Genomic DNA, 17,191 nt, shown 5'->3' on the forward strand with positions numbered 1-17,191 from the left:
ATAGCACAACGATAGCGGCGAACACGGTCGGCGATCGTCGGAAATCTGATCAGCGGGTCAAGCGCGTCGGCTTTTATAGAGCAGTCGTCGAATATTCCAGACTAATCGTTTGGACCCGCGTACCTTCCACAAAGTTCTACACCATTCGCGTTACGCGATGAAATCAGATAACACAAGGTTCGGCGACAACAGAAAGCCGGGTAGAAGTATCGATAACTTTCCAGAAACTGCAGGCGCGTTCCGCGCTGCGCGATTACAGTTGTTAAGCGGCGAAACGTGGTCGCCCGATAAAGATAAGTACACGTGTCAATATACAAGCATGAAAGTGATTTCTTGGACGTTAACACTGTCTTATCACCAACGCAGCATGAGTTCGGGCATGGCGTTTTCTGCAGGGAGAAAAAACGGGGAATGCGGGAGCTGGATATTGAAGACTATGAGCCAAATGAGAACAAGGTAAAAGCGGGAGCCAATGGTTCGACAAGTCCACGTTTTGAACCCTTGGCTCCCGCTTTTACCCTGTGCTCGTTTTGCTCAACAGAGAGGTGAGGTGATTCGTTATTTTTCTTCTGCTATAGATAATATCTGTCAAGTCGACGCTATACTTATGAATTTCGCCAAGGTGTTTGATAAGCTGTCGCACCCAAAACTACTTGTTTAACTGCCGCAGATTAAAAAAAGAAACAGTATGATTTGTAATTTCATCTAGTATGAAGTTGTGGCTATCTATATGTTATTTTTACACAGTCTTTTCAAATTTGCTTCCATTTGTCTCAGGTGTTTCCCAAGGTTCCATGTTAGGCGGGTTGTTATTCCTTCTATACGTAAATGGCATTGTCGACGCAAATGTCACAAAAGATTAAGAAAAGTGAGGTCATGACTGTAACAAATAAGGCACGTGTCCTGTCATTTGACATACTAGGTGGAAACGCATTTTCACAAGTCGAGTATTACAAATATCTAGGTCTTCATGCATGCAATCATCAGCTCTGGAACGATCACGTAACCCAAATTATAACCTTGCAACCTTGGAACTATAATACATGAAACGTTCCTATCGGAATTCTTCATGGGAAGCGAAGCTTACAGCATATAGGACTGGTAATTTGCCGATTGTTATTTTACGCATTCACGCTAGTATTATTTGGTACCCTTTTAATAAGGTTAATATCAGCAAATTAAAAAGAGTTCCAAATAAAGCAGCACGATTTATTTTTAATCACGATAACAGGGTATCTATTTCGGGATTGATGGCAAAAGCTAGCCTAATTAAAATATACCTGAGAGAGGAAAAAAATTGCAGGATTGCGCTTTATGTTTAACAACACTAAAGGGCACTTAAAAAGTGACACTTATAACTATGTGCATTTTTAACAGGTTATTCTACTAGAAGGCTTCATAGTCTCTCAATAGTTCCATTTCAGCTGAAAAATAATGTCTTTCCAAATTCTTTCATCCTCCGAACAATGATAAAGTGGAATGACTAAGACTCGCGCGCTGTTTAAACAAAAGACAGTGAAACTTTTGAAAAATTAATTACCAGCTGATCGGTCCTTTGTTCGCGTGGTTTCTCGTCTTATTATGATACACGGTGTCCCAGGTAACTTTAGCCAGAGTTTAAATATATGCAAATGCCACGTAGCTGGGCGCAACAAAGGTAATGTTGTTTGCCGTCACTTGGAGATACTGAAACCACTTTTTTTTCATTCCGCCTAATTAGATAATTAGTCTTTACTAATTAATTAACTTCTCAAATATTTCAAATAGATGAGAAGTGTCAATGAGAAAATTGTAGAGCGACATGAAAAACTCCCGATACAGCTTTCTGTTGCTCAATAGGCGCTACATACAAGTGTATAACAGAGCGTCACTGAAGACCGCAAATGCACGCAAAATTGCCGCGCGACTGGCCGCTCGAGGCACTTTGCGTGTATTCGCAAAAGCACTTTTATGTAGCACGTATTGAGGAACAAAAAGCTGTATCGGGAGTTTCTCATGTCACTCTACAATTTTCTCATTCACACTTTTCGTGTATTTATAATATTTGACAAGGTAAATAATTATTTAAACTAATTATCTATTTAGGTACAATGACAAAAATACCTTGAGGATCTGCAAGCGACGGCAAACAACATTACGTTTGTTCTGTCCAGCTACGTGCATGTGCATATCTTTAAACTCTGGCTAAAGTTAGCTCGGACGACCTGTACGCGCATACATATTTGTACGTATGTAATCATGCCGTGCTCTTTTTTGCGGCTGTCTTATTGAGAGATTTGTCATGATGTAATCATCGTTTGCTAACCACTTAGCAACGACTCCTACTCGAGTCAGCAGTATTGTGAAATAAATAAATAAATAAACAAATAAATAAATAAATAAATAAACAAATAATTTGGCGTTTAGACTCACTATACAAATTGGCTGCCGCGGTTATTTAGCGGTTAAGGTGTTGCACTGCTAAGCACGAACTCGCAGGATCAAATAGCGGCCGCTTTTCGACGGGAGCGAAATGCAAAAACACCCGTTTCTGCGTACATTGGGGGCACGTTAATGATCCCCTCATGGTCAAAATTATTTCGGCGTGCCTCATACGGCGTGCCTCATAACTACGGCATGCCTCATAATCAAATCGTGGTTTGGCCCGTGAAACCGCAGAATTTATTTGAATTCAATTCAGCTAGACAAATTGTTCCTGGCTCAAAGAAGAACGTGAATCAAGGGAACAGGAAAAATACGGATAGACACAGAGAAGCGCCAAAGCTTTCTACTGCTCTCTTGCCGAATAGATTCCGTTCAGACTCTGTTACTAGGCTGCGGTAGTCAGTCTTACTCCAACTAATCCGCTATATTATGCAGTAATTAGTGTATAAACCTCTACATATACATTTAATTGGGACAGACATTAGCGGTAACTGCGGAGTACAGCCTGGAAAGTAAAGTGATCATGTTTGTTCACCCTCAAGGGCTTCGACACGAGCAGCACTGTGTGGAGGTAATGAGGATGTTGTTGAGTGATAGTCATGGTTAAAAAGGTGACACTACAGCGACGCTATGGCGACGCACTCCGTAAACTAGAGCGGCATTCAGGTGACGATCACGCTGCTTACGTGAATCCAAGTCCAGCAGACAGCGCTTCTACGAGATAGCCTGCTAAGCCTCCTAGGTGTACCGTCCCGTCTTGCATGCGGGTTGGCATCGAAAGTGGAAGGAGCTGCGAGAGAAAAAAAAATTGTTGGTCTATGACACGCATCAAATCTAGTTCCTCGAAGACCACGCGTGAGCTTCAGCGTTGTAGTTTACAGATAACAAAACTAGTGCACTGGTGTAACAGTGATGAATGACGATGATTCTGCTGACACAGGTTAAATGAAATCCAAACTTGCGGAACTTTAGTGTGGGTCTGTGAAAGTCCACCATTAATTTCTTTCTGTAGGTAATTAACCCTCACTCCATTCGGTTAAAATATTTTTTGGTTAGGTTTACTATGTTCACTCAACTACCTCAGAAGTTATGCCGTGCGGTCTTTTCATCCCTAAACCAGTCAAGAATACTAAATACTGCAAGGAGTGTGTTGCTGGAACAACCGCAAGCGGTGGAATGGGTATCTTGACAATATTGAACGACACGCATAAATAAAAAACGGTTATCACTATACCGCTGCAATGAGTCAAAGTCGCAATTTCACCCGAAAGGCGGAACATTGATTGCGATGACAAATTATAAGACAGCTGTACGATGTAAAGTTAGCAGCTTAATCAGCTGCTACAAGTGCTGTACACAATCGCTTACTAAGTGAATTAACAATAACACCGTCATGCGCGCACACACAAACATGAACACATCTCACTCGATTACTGCGGAACGCTTACTATCAGACGGCTGGCGTGAAGAGAGGAAGCAGCAGTGAGTGAATTCCCATTCGGGGTGTCTCGTACTTCAGCGCGAACTAGGCGCGCGAGAACAGAGCGCACACGAAACTGTCAGCTATCTCACGTTTGAACCTACCGCTGTTTAACTCCGAGATAGGACGCGAGCAGCCGTGCTCAGCTCCTGTAGCCGGAGTTCAAGACAAGATGCGCACTAACATGCCCCCCCCCCCCCCCCCCCCCTTCGATGCGCGCCCTCCCCAAATTGCTCCCCAGTGTGCGCAAGAAGAGGCCGCCCCATCAAGCCGCCATGTTTCTCGGCTCACCCTCGCATGCTTTCCCTCGCACATACAGCATGGCGCACGCGGTCGCGAACTTATAGCGCCTGGAGTTCATACCGAACGTCGAGGTGACGACGAGGGCGGAAATTCGCCTTGACTTTCCGTATAATTGATATCGCAATAAAACCGCACACACATTACGAGAAGCAGGTGTCAAAACCACTTTGCCGAAGGATGATAATGAAGCTTAAAAGAATACTTCGCGTGTTTTTCGTTATCTCCATCCATACAGCCTCTAAGAAAAATATAGTTGCTTCGAATTATATTCATACACATGCATCCTAAGCCGAAAATTCCGCGTTCTATGTAGCACAAAAAAGCAAGAACTTGAAATTGAGGCCCGAGTATGTATGTTTACACACCGAAGTGACATTTCAGCTCCGAAAAGATGACCTGCAATTAAATCAGATGATTTCCTCTTTTTTTGTTTTATCTTGTTATTTTTGTTGGAGTGAGGTAAGCCAAACGCTAGTTTTACGCAGGCGAATTAGGCGAATAATATGGTGTTCACAGAATATTCATTTCTGCCCGGTCTCCGGGAATTACATAATGAGTATAAATTACACTCCACAACCATAAGTGCGACAGTACGATGATCGAAAAGAAAGACGCAAGCGATGGACGCATCACTGAATAAAAGCTTATCTTAATTACGAAAAAAGAAAGTCAGAACAAATTATCCAACCTCATCGAGTAAGCGGAAATAACGCAGTAAATATATCTTTCTTTTATGCTCTCTCTACGATCAAGCATCCTCTGTACTCTTTTTGTTCAGCTGTTCCATTCATGAATCATAATTAAAGATGACTCGATAATTACCGAAACTACTTACAGGAGATGCTGCGATGCGTAGAGTCATGTTCGCGAGTCTTTTGTACCTATGCATGGCTACACAAGCACTCAGCAGTGGCACACCGTTCTAAGCTTTCCGCTTAAACAGATTTCTTATCCAATGTTTTGAGAAGATTTGCGCGCAGCCTAGAGCGAGCGGCTAAGCAGCAGTCAGCTCGTTCCTTGAAGATGTTTTCTTTAAATGCGTTGCGAGCGAACAGGAGCCCTCTCTTTTGTACGAACACAGGTGGCGCTCAAAACGTGAAACACACGCACACACATACACACACATATGCAAACGCCCACACATACACATACACCCACAGACAGACAGACGCAGGCATAACACGCGCGCTCCCGCACACCCAGCAACCACTTCTGATAAATTAAGACTTTTGAACTGTGGGGTTGTGCCATGCACTAAAAACTTCTATTTTCAAAACATCGTTAATTTCGTCAAATCATGTGATCTGCTTTCTGCGACACCTGCTTGATTTGCGAATAGATTTGCAGCAAAAGTGTCGTACAGTTGCGCTGCGCCCCAGGACACCGGCGGCTTACGCCAGCCTACTTGCGCTTTCCTCTACAGTTTCCTGCAGTGGCTTCCCGGCCGCAAGAGATGCGGCATTTCATTTGGCAAAGGCGGCATGACTGTGATTCTCTGAAATCATGCACGTTTATGAATGTTTTTACTTGATCAATGCACACACGCAATGTTTCTTTCTTCAGCATATCTAACCAAGGCACTTTCTGAGTATATTTTGCTGCAAATCTTACAATGGGGAATAAATTGCCGTAGAACAACGACAATAACTACAACGTATGACGACCTCAGGTACGCGCTCAATCTGTACGCGAGTTCATCGATGCATAGGTCATCTGCGCCACTGCACGTTACTGCGGAGGCTCAGCGATGGTGCGCTCCGTGTTGCGCGCGCGATGGTGCAGTCGATGTTGCACTCGACAAGCACGAGGCGTTTCTGATCGGGCGACGAGAGTGAGTAGCCATTTGTCATTCTGTCCGACTGTCACGGACACCGCGCGGTCGCTCCAATATGCGACTCCTTCACGCACGCAAGCAAACACAAACGAGGTATTCTGAAAAACAAAGAACACCGGAAAGCACTTTGGAAAAAGCCACCCTGAAAAACACTCGTTCAGAAAGCAGTCGTTGCGTTTCTTTGATTTTCTGGAGAGGTAGTTTTCAATTGCAGGTTTTCGATAAAACCTGTAAATATAAAACAAGCGTCTCCATCCGTTTAAAGTTCTGTACACAACTGACGACTTGCGCAAAATAAAACCTGGTATCACATGAGTGGAGGTGCGCCGCTTCAAAAGGTGGATGTACAATTTAATTGAACATTCGCAGAAATCTGCGCATGCATGAGAAAGGCATTTTCCAACCAAAGATGCCTAAGATGACAGTTTTCGCTGTAAGGATACATGTTCGACGTGTGTCTTCAGATGATCTTCAGATGAAATCTGAATGACTTAGCCCATTTTTTTGCAGATCAGGGGCGCTATAACGTAAAACTGTTCCAAACTTTTCTATTCGAATTCTGCTATCAGCCCTCCGCGATTGGTCAAAAACGTTTTTCGACCCGCCCCCCCCCCCCCCCCCTTCACCTGTCTCTCATGCGACGTCACGAAAACCGCAATACCTCCCCATCTGATCTGATGTGTACACACTGATTATGCATGATTTGACAGAAAAAAGAAAAACAGTTATTTCTGATTCGACCCCTTTTCGCCATTAGCCCTCGGCTATTGGTAAAAAGTTTTCGGGCTGCACTCACTTCACCTGCCTGTCACGTGACATCACAAAACCGCACGAACTCACCGCGTCAAAGTGGCGTGTACGCGATAAAGATGCATTAATATGCCGAACGAAACTGAATTTTTTTCGGAATAGCCGCAGGCAGCCCCGTTCCGAAAAGAATTAAAGATGGCTGCCGCCAATCGCTCAGGGCCAGACTACTTGCACCTGGCGGAAAACATAGGTTTATTTGCTTGTAATAAAACGTCTTGCTTCGCCATGTGATGTTTTCGAGCACTTTCGGCATGTTTACGACCTCGTTCTGCCAACCATTCTTTGCAGAGGATCCGTTTTAGCGTCATTCTTAAGCTTCCGTTGCATGCCGCCGCGATTTTTGACAAAAACCAAGCTAAGTAATGGCAAGCCGACGAATCGCAGACGCCGGCACCACCCTCTTCATCCGGTTATCGATTTTCAGTACTGGCTCTGCCCCAGTGAATCCCTCTCCACTTGAGCGTTCTCCTCACCTCTTGTCAGCCAATTAGATACGACAAGCCGCTCAGTGTAGGCAATGTTATTCGTTTTTCAAGCAAACAAAAGTGACCTCCTATAAACCAGGAGAGCGTTTGATTGGTCTGTTCAGACAACCCTGTGGGTGACCGCCCGGTGCTTGCGTCGGCGGTTACGCAAATTTGACGTCAGCAAATTGGAATAGAAACATATTGGAATAGTTTTACGTTATAGGGCCCCAGGTCACCAATACTTAACCACAGTTAACACTTCCGTCAAGAACAACGAGTTTTATTTTCTAATTAGCCTAGAATTTACAATGGCAGAAGGAAAGCATTTGATCTGTCCGTGGACTCAAGAACAGCCGGCTGAGAAGCGATGAAATATCACCGCTGGAAATCATTGGAGAAAGCCTTGTTTTGCAAAGAGAATTTGTACTGGAGCGCACCGGAGAGCGCACTATTTTGGAAGTCGTCATTCACGTGTGGCTAGTTTCGTAGCATCATCTACGAAGGACCAGTGGTCCATACCTCTAGCCAGCTGTATACCTCTAACTCCCAATGCAGTTTTCGTGTGCGTGGGCCAAAATGTGGGCTTATCCTGGAGAACGTGCAACACCGAGCCGACGCGTGGTGGAGGTGGAGCAGGCTACAAGCACTCCGCCAATAATAATAATAATAATAATAATAATAATAATAATAATAATAATAATAATAATAATAATAATAAGTAACTATAAATGAAGCAAATATATGAAGATGTATTGTTTGAAGTCAATGCGTATACTCGAATCGTTTGAGAACAGCACATGTACTCAAGAGCAGGAGGCATCGCAATGTACGCAAAGGACAAATGTGCGTACAAGCATACACCGTTGACTCGCAATAGGACGATGCAACCGACTGTGGCCATGTCTGTGCCGTACAAACGAAAGATATAATTGTGATACAGACTGTGTTTATGTCTCCAAACACGTCCAAGTGTGATACCACGTCCAAGTGCATGACCACGCATTTTCCTTGGGTTATCCGTGATGACACTATCTCTGTGATTATGGTTGAAGACTTCAAATGTGGACATTTCCAAAACAGACAAGACATTGTTCACTCAGTTTGTGCTTGAAGAGTTGGGTTTGAAGTGCCAGACCAGTCCAAGTCGCCCACCTACTCAACAACAGTCGTGTATAGATTTAACTTTGGTGAAGATTCTAAGCTTGTAACCGAACCAAGCAGTGAATCACAGTAACCATAGGCCGCTATGGTTGTGTAGTGGCTTTGGTGCGGCGGTGTGGAGCACGAGGTCGCGGGATGAAATCCCAGCCACGGCGGCCGCACTTCGATGGGGGCGAAATGCAAAAACGCCCGTGGTACTTAGATTTAAGTGCACGTTAAAGAACCCAAGGTGTTCGAAGTTAATCCGGAGTCTTTCCCCCCTACGGCGTGCCTGATAATCAGACTGTAGTTTAGCTCGTAAAACCCCATAATATAATTTTAACAGTAATTACAAAGCTATTGCCACTACAATTGCCAAATGAAGAAAATATATACATGTACCCTTGTCTAAGCCTCTGTGATGTGCTACAGCTTCACTGGTCATCCACCGTCACAGAGTAAAATGGCTACTATATTTTTTCTGTGAGAAAATACTTTAACTCAATATGCTCTTGTTAATGTTTTGTGTTATGTTTGCAGTGCAGTAACACACACGAAGCGTGAACTCTAACTTCACAACATCAGAGATATATGTGCATCTATGCGGCGATTTCTTTGTGGTCCTCAGGCTGTTTGCACGATTCATTCATTAATTTTTTATGTTATTATACGCGGGTTTGTGGGTCATCTTGTTATCACATTTTTCGATCGCTATGACAGCTGTTTCGTCTCATGCGATGACGTGATGTGTACGAGTACATGCTCCCGATAAGCAGTGCAACAATTATTTTATTGCCTTAGCTATTATAAGGAATTTCCAGGTGAATTTCCACCGTTGGCGTCACCGTCGCCGCGATGCCCCGTGTAAAGTCCATGTGTGATAACATCACCACCGCATGAGATATGCTGTTGGCGCGACGCAAAGCATGCAAGGGCGAGCCGAGAAGGATGCTGGCTCAGTCTCACGTGCGCAAGGGAAGAATACGGCAGTGAAACGCGCCGTCTTCCATCGCGCACAACGCAGCAGGGGGGCGTTCTACCCCGGCGGCGGCAGCGTATGGCGCGGCCGCACGGCACTCTTCTTGTAAACGATTTGCGTTGGGTTAAGAGTCTAGGCGCGCCGAAGGCTGATAGCTTCGTGTGCGCTGTTTTCGCCACTTGAATTCTGCTGAAGCTAGAGGCAGCACGAAGGACAATACGCTCGCCGCTGCGGCCGCTCTTTCTCAGGCCACCTTTTTGGCAGGGAGTGCCCGCGGTCATCGAGTCAGATGTGTTCAGGCTTGTCAGTTTGGACGTGACATTATGCTTGTAAATTTACAAGCAACAGCGTTAGTGAACGTTAACAGTAAACAGCGTTACAGCGTTAGTAAACGAATGTACGTGCACAAGTTTATACGGCCGATAAAGCCACTATCTTTACTTCGTACAACTAGCGGTGTAAAACTTGCGGTCGGGATCGATGCTTCGACTATCGGGCAAAAGTGCGATATTTTTTTATTGCGATAGCCAATATATGCACACTTCAGCCGAATTTCTACCACTTTCTTGGCTCCCGGAATTGCTGTGATGTTCCGTATAAAGCCCAAGTGTGGCAACATCGTGACCCTGCGTCGTATGCTGTGGGTTCTAGGGAAAAGCTTGCGTGGGTAAGCCGATAGGCATGGTGGCTTGATGCGGCGGCGTCATGTCACGCGCGCAGGGAAAGAAAGCGGGGAGAGTGCGTGCCATCTTCTCACGCGTGCAAGGGGGGTATGTCTGCGCACGATAGGAAATGACATGTGATTACGCATTTCGTCTTCTACTCCGGCTGCGCCGGATGAGCGTCGCCGCGCGCGCCCTATCTTGGATTTCATCTGCTATGGTCTCGAACGCTACGCGGGTCGACGTACACGATGGCTCCGCATGCGCTATGTTCTTGCGCACCCTGTTCGCATTCAAGCGGGAGGCAGCACGAATGGAAATTCACACACCACCACTTCCGTACTTCATCACGGCAGCGTTCTGACAGCGAGTGCCCTCAGTCATCGAGTTAGATGAGTTGATATTTGCGTGTGCGTGTGACAACCTGCTTAATAGGTTTGTTAGGAAATAAATGTTGACAGTTTATGCCGCGTATAAAACTACTTACTTTAGGCAACAGTGAAAGGCGGGCTAGTTGGTGGTCGATATTTGAATGCATAATGTAACTGCGCAAACGACAACGGACGAAGAAGGAAATACACTGGACAAGCGCAGAGTGTGTTTCCTTCTTCGCCCGTTGTCGATTGCGCGGTCAAATTATGCAATAAAATACTTACTTTACTTGGTATAGCCGTCTAATAATACGCTATCGCAATCAATGCTTCGTTGTTCGGGTGAAACTGCGAAATTTATTATTTCACCTGAAAAAGCATTTCGAAATGAAGGGGTTCGTACACCCTGCACATTTTCATGTCAAGAAGATGTTGATAATAATTATTAAAAGAAACACATGCATGTAAAACATAATATCATCAACCCGGAATAAACAAGTTAACAATCTATATGATATACAAAAAAGTATTCGTCCGCATAGGAATACACTGTAAAAAGTCGCAGTTCCACCCGGAAGGCGAACCATCGATTGCGATAGTAAAATAGTAGACAGCTATACTAAGCCTAAAAGCAGAAAAGAAGAAACTAGGAATTGGCAAGAATCAGATGTATGCGTTAAGAGACAAAGCCGGCCATATCATTACTAATATAGATGAGATAGTTCAAGTGGCTGAGGAGTTCTATAGAGATTTATCAAGTACGAGTGGAACCCACGATGATAATGGAAGAGAGAATAGTCTAGAGGAATTCGAAATCCCACAAGTAACGCTGGAAGAAGTAAGGAAAGCCTTGGGAGCTATGCAAAGGGGGAAGGCGGCCGGGGAGGATCAGGTAACAGCAGATTTGTTGAAGGACGGTGGGCAGATTGTTCTAGAAAAACTGGCCACCCTGTATACACAATGCCTCATGACCTCGAGCGTACCGGAATCATGGAAGAACGCTAACATAATCCTAATCCATAAGAAAGGGGACGCCAAAGACTTGAAAAATTGTAGACCGATCAGCTTACTGTCAGTTGCCTACAAAGTATTTACTAAGGTAATTGCAAATAGAATCAGGAACACCTTAGACTTCCGTCAACCAAAGGACTAGGCAGGATTCCGTAAAGGCTACTCAACAATAGATCATATTCACACTATCAATCAGGTGACAGAGAAATGTGCGGAATATAACCAACCATTATATATAGCTTTCATTGATTATGAGAAAGCGTTTGATTCAGTCGAAACCTCAGCAGTCATGGAGGCATTGCGGAATCAATGTGTAGACGAGCCGTACGTAAAAATACTGAAAGATATCTATAGCGGCTCCACAGCCACTGTAGTCCTCCATAAAGAAAGCAACAAAATCCCTATAAAGAAAGGCGTCAGGCAGGGAGATACGATCTCTCCAATGCTATTCACAGCGTGTTTACAGGAGGTATTCAGAGACCTGGATTGGGAAGAATTGGGATAAGAGTTAATGGAGAATACCTTAGTAACTTGCGCTTCGCTGATGACATTGCCTTGCTTAGTATCTCAGGGGACCAACTGCAATGCATGCTCACTGACCTGGAGAGGCAGAGCAGAAGGGTGGGACTAAAAATTAATCTGCAGAAAACTAAAGTAATGTTTAACAGTCTCGGAAGGGAACAGCAGTTTACGATAGGTAGCGAGGCACTGGAAGTGGTAAGGGAATACATCTACTTAGGACAGGTAGTGACTGCTGATCCGGATCATGAGAGTGAAATAATCAGAAGAATAAGAATGGGCTGGGGTGCGTTTGGCAGGCATTCTGAGATCATGAATAGGAGGTTGCCATTATCCCTCAAGAGAACAGTTTATAACAGCTGTGTCTTACCAGTACTCACGTACGGGGCAGAAACCTGGAGGCTTACGAAAAGAGTTCTACTTAAATTGAGGACGACGCAACGAGCTATGGAAAGAAGAATGATAGGTGTAAGATTAAGGGATAAGAAAAGAGCAGATTGGGTGAGGGAACAAACGCGTTAATGACATCTTAGTTGAAATCAAGAAAAAGAAATGGGCATGGGCAGGACATGTAATGAGGAGGGAAGATAACCGATGGTCATTAAGGGTTACGGACTGGATTCCGAGGGAAGGGAAGCGTAGCAGGGGGCGACAGAAAGTTAGGTGGGCAGATGAGATTAGGAAGTTTGGAGGGTCAACATGGCCACAATTAGTACATGACCGGGGCAGTTGGAGAAGTATGGGAGAGGCCTTTGCCCTGCAGTGGGCGTAACCAGGCTGATGATGATGATGATGATGATGATACTAAGTAAGGATAGTAGTTTAATCGGTCGTATAAATTTGTAAACCTAGGCATACTAACTAACTGACAAGCACGGTAGCCCGTAAGCACATGAAAACATGAACACATCTTAGCCGTTGACAGCAGAATCTCGCTGTCAGAGCACTGGAGTGAGGAAGCGCGGTAGCAGCAGCCAGCTAATCCACCTTTTGCTACGCCTATCTGCGCATGCGCAGCACCCTAGCGGCTGAGGACCGAAGTAGTTTGGCAGGCGCACGGCCGCACTCGTCTCTCTCCTCCCAGTGAGTGGAGTACGGCGGTGGCAGGCGCTGCTCTTGTCATTGGAATAGGGCGCCAGCCGTTTCTTACAGACCGGCACATATTCGTGTCGTGACATATTCGTCGTTGTTTACCCCGACGTATATCGCGAAGACGCTTGCCCGTCCAGCGGGCAGACCTCCAGTCTAGCGCACATGTTCCAGGAGTGCGGGTTGAGATACCCCAAGTTCAGCAAGGAGGTGTGGGACTCGCGTCTGCGTGGCCCCGCTCTAGACAAGTAAATCCTGGTAGTTCGGCGTGCCCGTGACCGGGCCGGTGGGCTAGACCTGCCAGTCCCGAAGTGGGACTAGCCAGGAGCGCGACGAGTTCGCGTCCTCGCTGGAACTCCAATAAAGTTCTTTCACTCACTTGTCAGCCTTGCCATTCTTGCTGCCGCGTGTACGGAACGCCTATCGAACATTGCTGCCATCGAAATTTGGCGCGATGCCAATGTCGTGTCTCGTTTACGGCTGCACCTCCCGTGACTATCCCAGCTCGGCAATGCGGATTTTCCGATTTCCGCCGGTAAAAAGCAATCGACAGTGCGGTGAAGCCTAGATTAGGGCTGCACTTTGTGGCAGGTATCTATTGGCATAGGCAGTTTACCTCTGTTTTTGTCATTACTGAGTCATACGAACAACCTCGACGTAGACGCAAAGGTATGTTTGAGCTAGCGAAACAAACGATCTCTGAGCTCGCACGACCTGGTTGAGTGAAACGTGAAGCGTCTTTTTTTTTCTTCTATCGTCTGTGTGCATCCGTCGCTAGAACGCCATCATTTCGCAACTTCACACAGTGCACACTTGCAGCTTTATAAACGCTCAGTGAATGCTTGCGATGTCGGCGTAGTTATCTGTCGGAGCCAAGCTCACTTGCACTGCCGGCCTGACGTGAGAAACAGTGTGCACTGTGTAAGTAGTTGATAGTGCTAGTTAGCAGTCGTTACTAGTTGTCGTTTCGCCATTCTTGTCGGCACAAAGTAAAATATTATTTACTTGCAGAAAGCTTTCATGTTCGTTTAGCGAATCGAGATGTGTGGTGTGTACTAAGGCTCATTTTCCTGTGCGGTATATCTGGAGTGGTGTGGCTCGCTTTATCGTGTAGCTGACACATTTCGGGGGCACCTTCGTTGTCGTCAAGACATCTGGTCTTCATACTGACACGTGTAGTTGTTTACCTTTTTCGGGACGCACCCGCATGTATCGGAAGTTTCTCTGTTGTCGTTTGTTCTATCCTCTGTTTGTTGTCGCCGAATCTTGTGTAATTTGATTGCATGTATGCGCGACGCGAATGGTGTAGAAATTTCTGGAAGACGCGGGCACCAGCGATTACTCTGGAACCTTCGATGAGTCGTGTATAAAAGCTGACGCGCTTGATCGACCCACTGATCAGATTTCGACGATCGCCGACTGTGTTCGCGGCTATCGTTGTGCTTTAAGTGTAGCCTGTTTTTGTGGCCACAGCTTCGGCCAATAAAAGTTAGTTCCGTCATTCACGGTATTGCTACTGCGTTCATTGCCGTCACTACTAGGTGACAATACCAACGCCGTTTATGTACACGCACCAGTTAAAAAAAGGACGCGGTCGGCCGCTATGTTCGTACCGCGGAGCGTTCTAAGAGAAAGATGGGCGCCCCACAAACAGGATGTATCCCCGATTTTGGTCATTCTGACCGTTTTGGCATTATCGTAGATGTACACACACTTTATGTGGGTAAATCACGTATGCGACTGGGCATTCTGTTGGCTTCCCCACTGCATGTGTATGTATGTACGTACGCCTAGCACTATGGCACACCATAAAGCAAGACATGCAGTGGTGAAACGTGATTTCGCCCTAAGAACTACACCTCATGCCCTATTCTATTCATGTGTTTTTCTGCGCACTCAAACTGTCTTATTACTTATTCACTTTACGCCGCAGGTGCACATGTTTAAGGCCAAGGAGGGGTTCCTCTTCCATCCGTACGTCACGCTGAAGAAACCTCCGGGTACAAAGCATTCACCAGCGGGCTCGATCGCTAGCTCTCGATGACAAAATATGACGGCGCGTACACGTTGTTACGGTATTGTCTCACACGCTGCTTGTTTGGTCGCGAGTCTCGCGTAAGGCGGCTGTCGCGGCCCGCAGCGGCGCCTGCCAAATTGTTTCTCGTGGCCACCGCACGATGGTGCCACAATGCATCGCAAAAGGCGGATTCACCTTCGTGCTGCGTCTTGCATCAATGCGACCTAAGCCATGAAAACGCAGCGCACGGCGGATTCTGCAATTTCCATTTAAATAGGTCGCGAAGCTTGGAACAAAAAGCGCGCGAAAACCTGTCCACAGAGATATCAGTTAGTGGGGCACGATTGAAGTGCGAGTAGGTGAAGCGGGGGAGGAAAGGAAGAAGCACTGAAACTGGAAAACTTAAGTAGAAAAATGTTTGAAAAAAAATATTAATCAGAGTACTGCCATACGAGTGAATACTCCGTTTCAGATATCTTGCTGCATTAAAACAATGAATGTTATTTTTTTTCTATTCTACGATTGACTAATTCGTTCTTCGTAATCCATGTCAACCAGTGATTCTGGCGCTAGGCTTGGCAAGACTGTGCAAACCAGCTATTATGCCATGCCGAATAGCGTCGCTCACTTGAACGCGGCGATCCCATCTGTGCTTTTTTTTTATTTCCTTGCGTGTTTATTTAAAATGTGGCGTCCGCTTCACTTCAACTTTTGTGTGACCTAGCGCACGGAATTCACTGGCAAAAGCTGTGAGTGGAGGCTGTTTGATTTCGTGGAAGTTCACGCTGCGGCATCCAACGCGCTGCCTCGTCGTGACGATAAAAGCCGAACGCTCCGCGAAGAAAAGTCGCGCTATGTGTGTTCACACTCCGTAAGACGGCCTCTAAATGTCCGGCGGGCAGCTAAATAAGTAAGCCGCATGTTTTCTACGTGATAATGAGGGGCAATTTTGTCTGATAACTGCAGGATATGAATAGATGGTGTCGCGCGGAACTGCGAATGATTCTGTCATAAGATTTTGCATAAATATTGCTATACATTACAACTGTGTGCTGGTCATTGTACTTTTCATCAATTGAAACATGTTTTATTTCCTCAGTAATAATGGTTGCATTATTCTAGACAAATAAAAGTGAAGTATCTTTTGAAACCTCTGTGGCACTGCCATTTATTTCCCTCATATTTGCTCACCTTCCCAAGGAAGCTATTGGAGCAATTGCCGTCAATAACAGTCTAATTATGTTCAAATTAAGACATACGCCACTCCTATAGTTTAATGACACCATGGCGCTTCAGGTGAGATGAGTCTCAAACTAGCCTCGATAGAAAAAGAAAAGTGAAGGACCGTGAAGCTTCGCTTTTAAGAGTGGAACGCTATAGCATTCAAAGATCCCTGACTGCTTCTCACGCTACCCGCGAACTGCAACTCATGTAACCTTTATGCTTACCTGGAAACGATGGCGGCGAACGCTATTCACGAAGGCGCGCTTTCTAGTTGAAATGCGGCCTCTTGCGTGCGCCGCGATGTGGCGGAAGCGAGCGCCATCTGCAGGTATTGTAAGGAACCGGGCGCGCTGTTTAATGGCCTTTGACATTTGCGCGAGCGAATATCGGAGGCCATGGCAGCTCCGTGAGTGGCAGAACCGCGGAAAAAGGAGCTTGTGTTTTCAGTTTGCGCGTAACAGAATTATGTTTTCTCCTATATTCAAATTACAGTCCTACACTATTGTGTCTATCGGTTGTGTGTAAGTCGTACTTTACGAATTTTCTGACGCAATTTACCTTGACAAATTCAATTAGTTCAGTAATTTCCTTGCGCTACGTGGAGGGCCTGCGAGGTACGAAATGATTTTTCTCGTAACGATGGTCGACGCTAGACGCAAGACATCGATGGCAGACTTTGTGCCCCACGAGGCCCTTAACGCTATCGCGTGAAAATAACTACTGATGTAGACATACAGAAATACATTCAGCATGAGCCGATGCTCCCATAGAGCCCAGCGGCCGAATAAAGCCCCTCAATTTTCTAAATGTAGCGCCATTCTTAGATCTTTCCGCCACCTCGCTCTCCCCTGCGTTTCCTCC

The sequence above is a fragment of the Dermacentor andersoni genome, chromosome 1, assembly GCF_023375885.2.
Source record: "Dermacentor andersoni chromosome 1, qqDerAnde1_hic_scaffold, whole genome shotgun sequence".
NCBI classification, from domain to species: Eukaryota; Metazoa; Arthropoda; class Arachnida; order Ixodida; family Ixodidae; genus Dermacentor; species Dermacentor andersoni.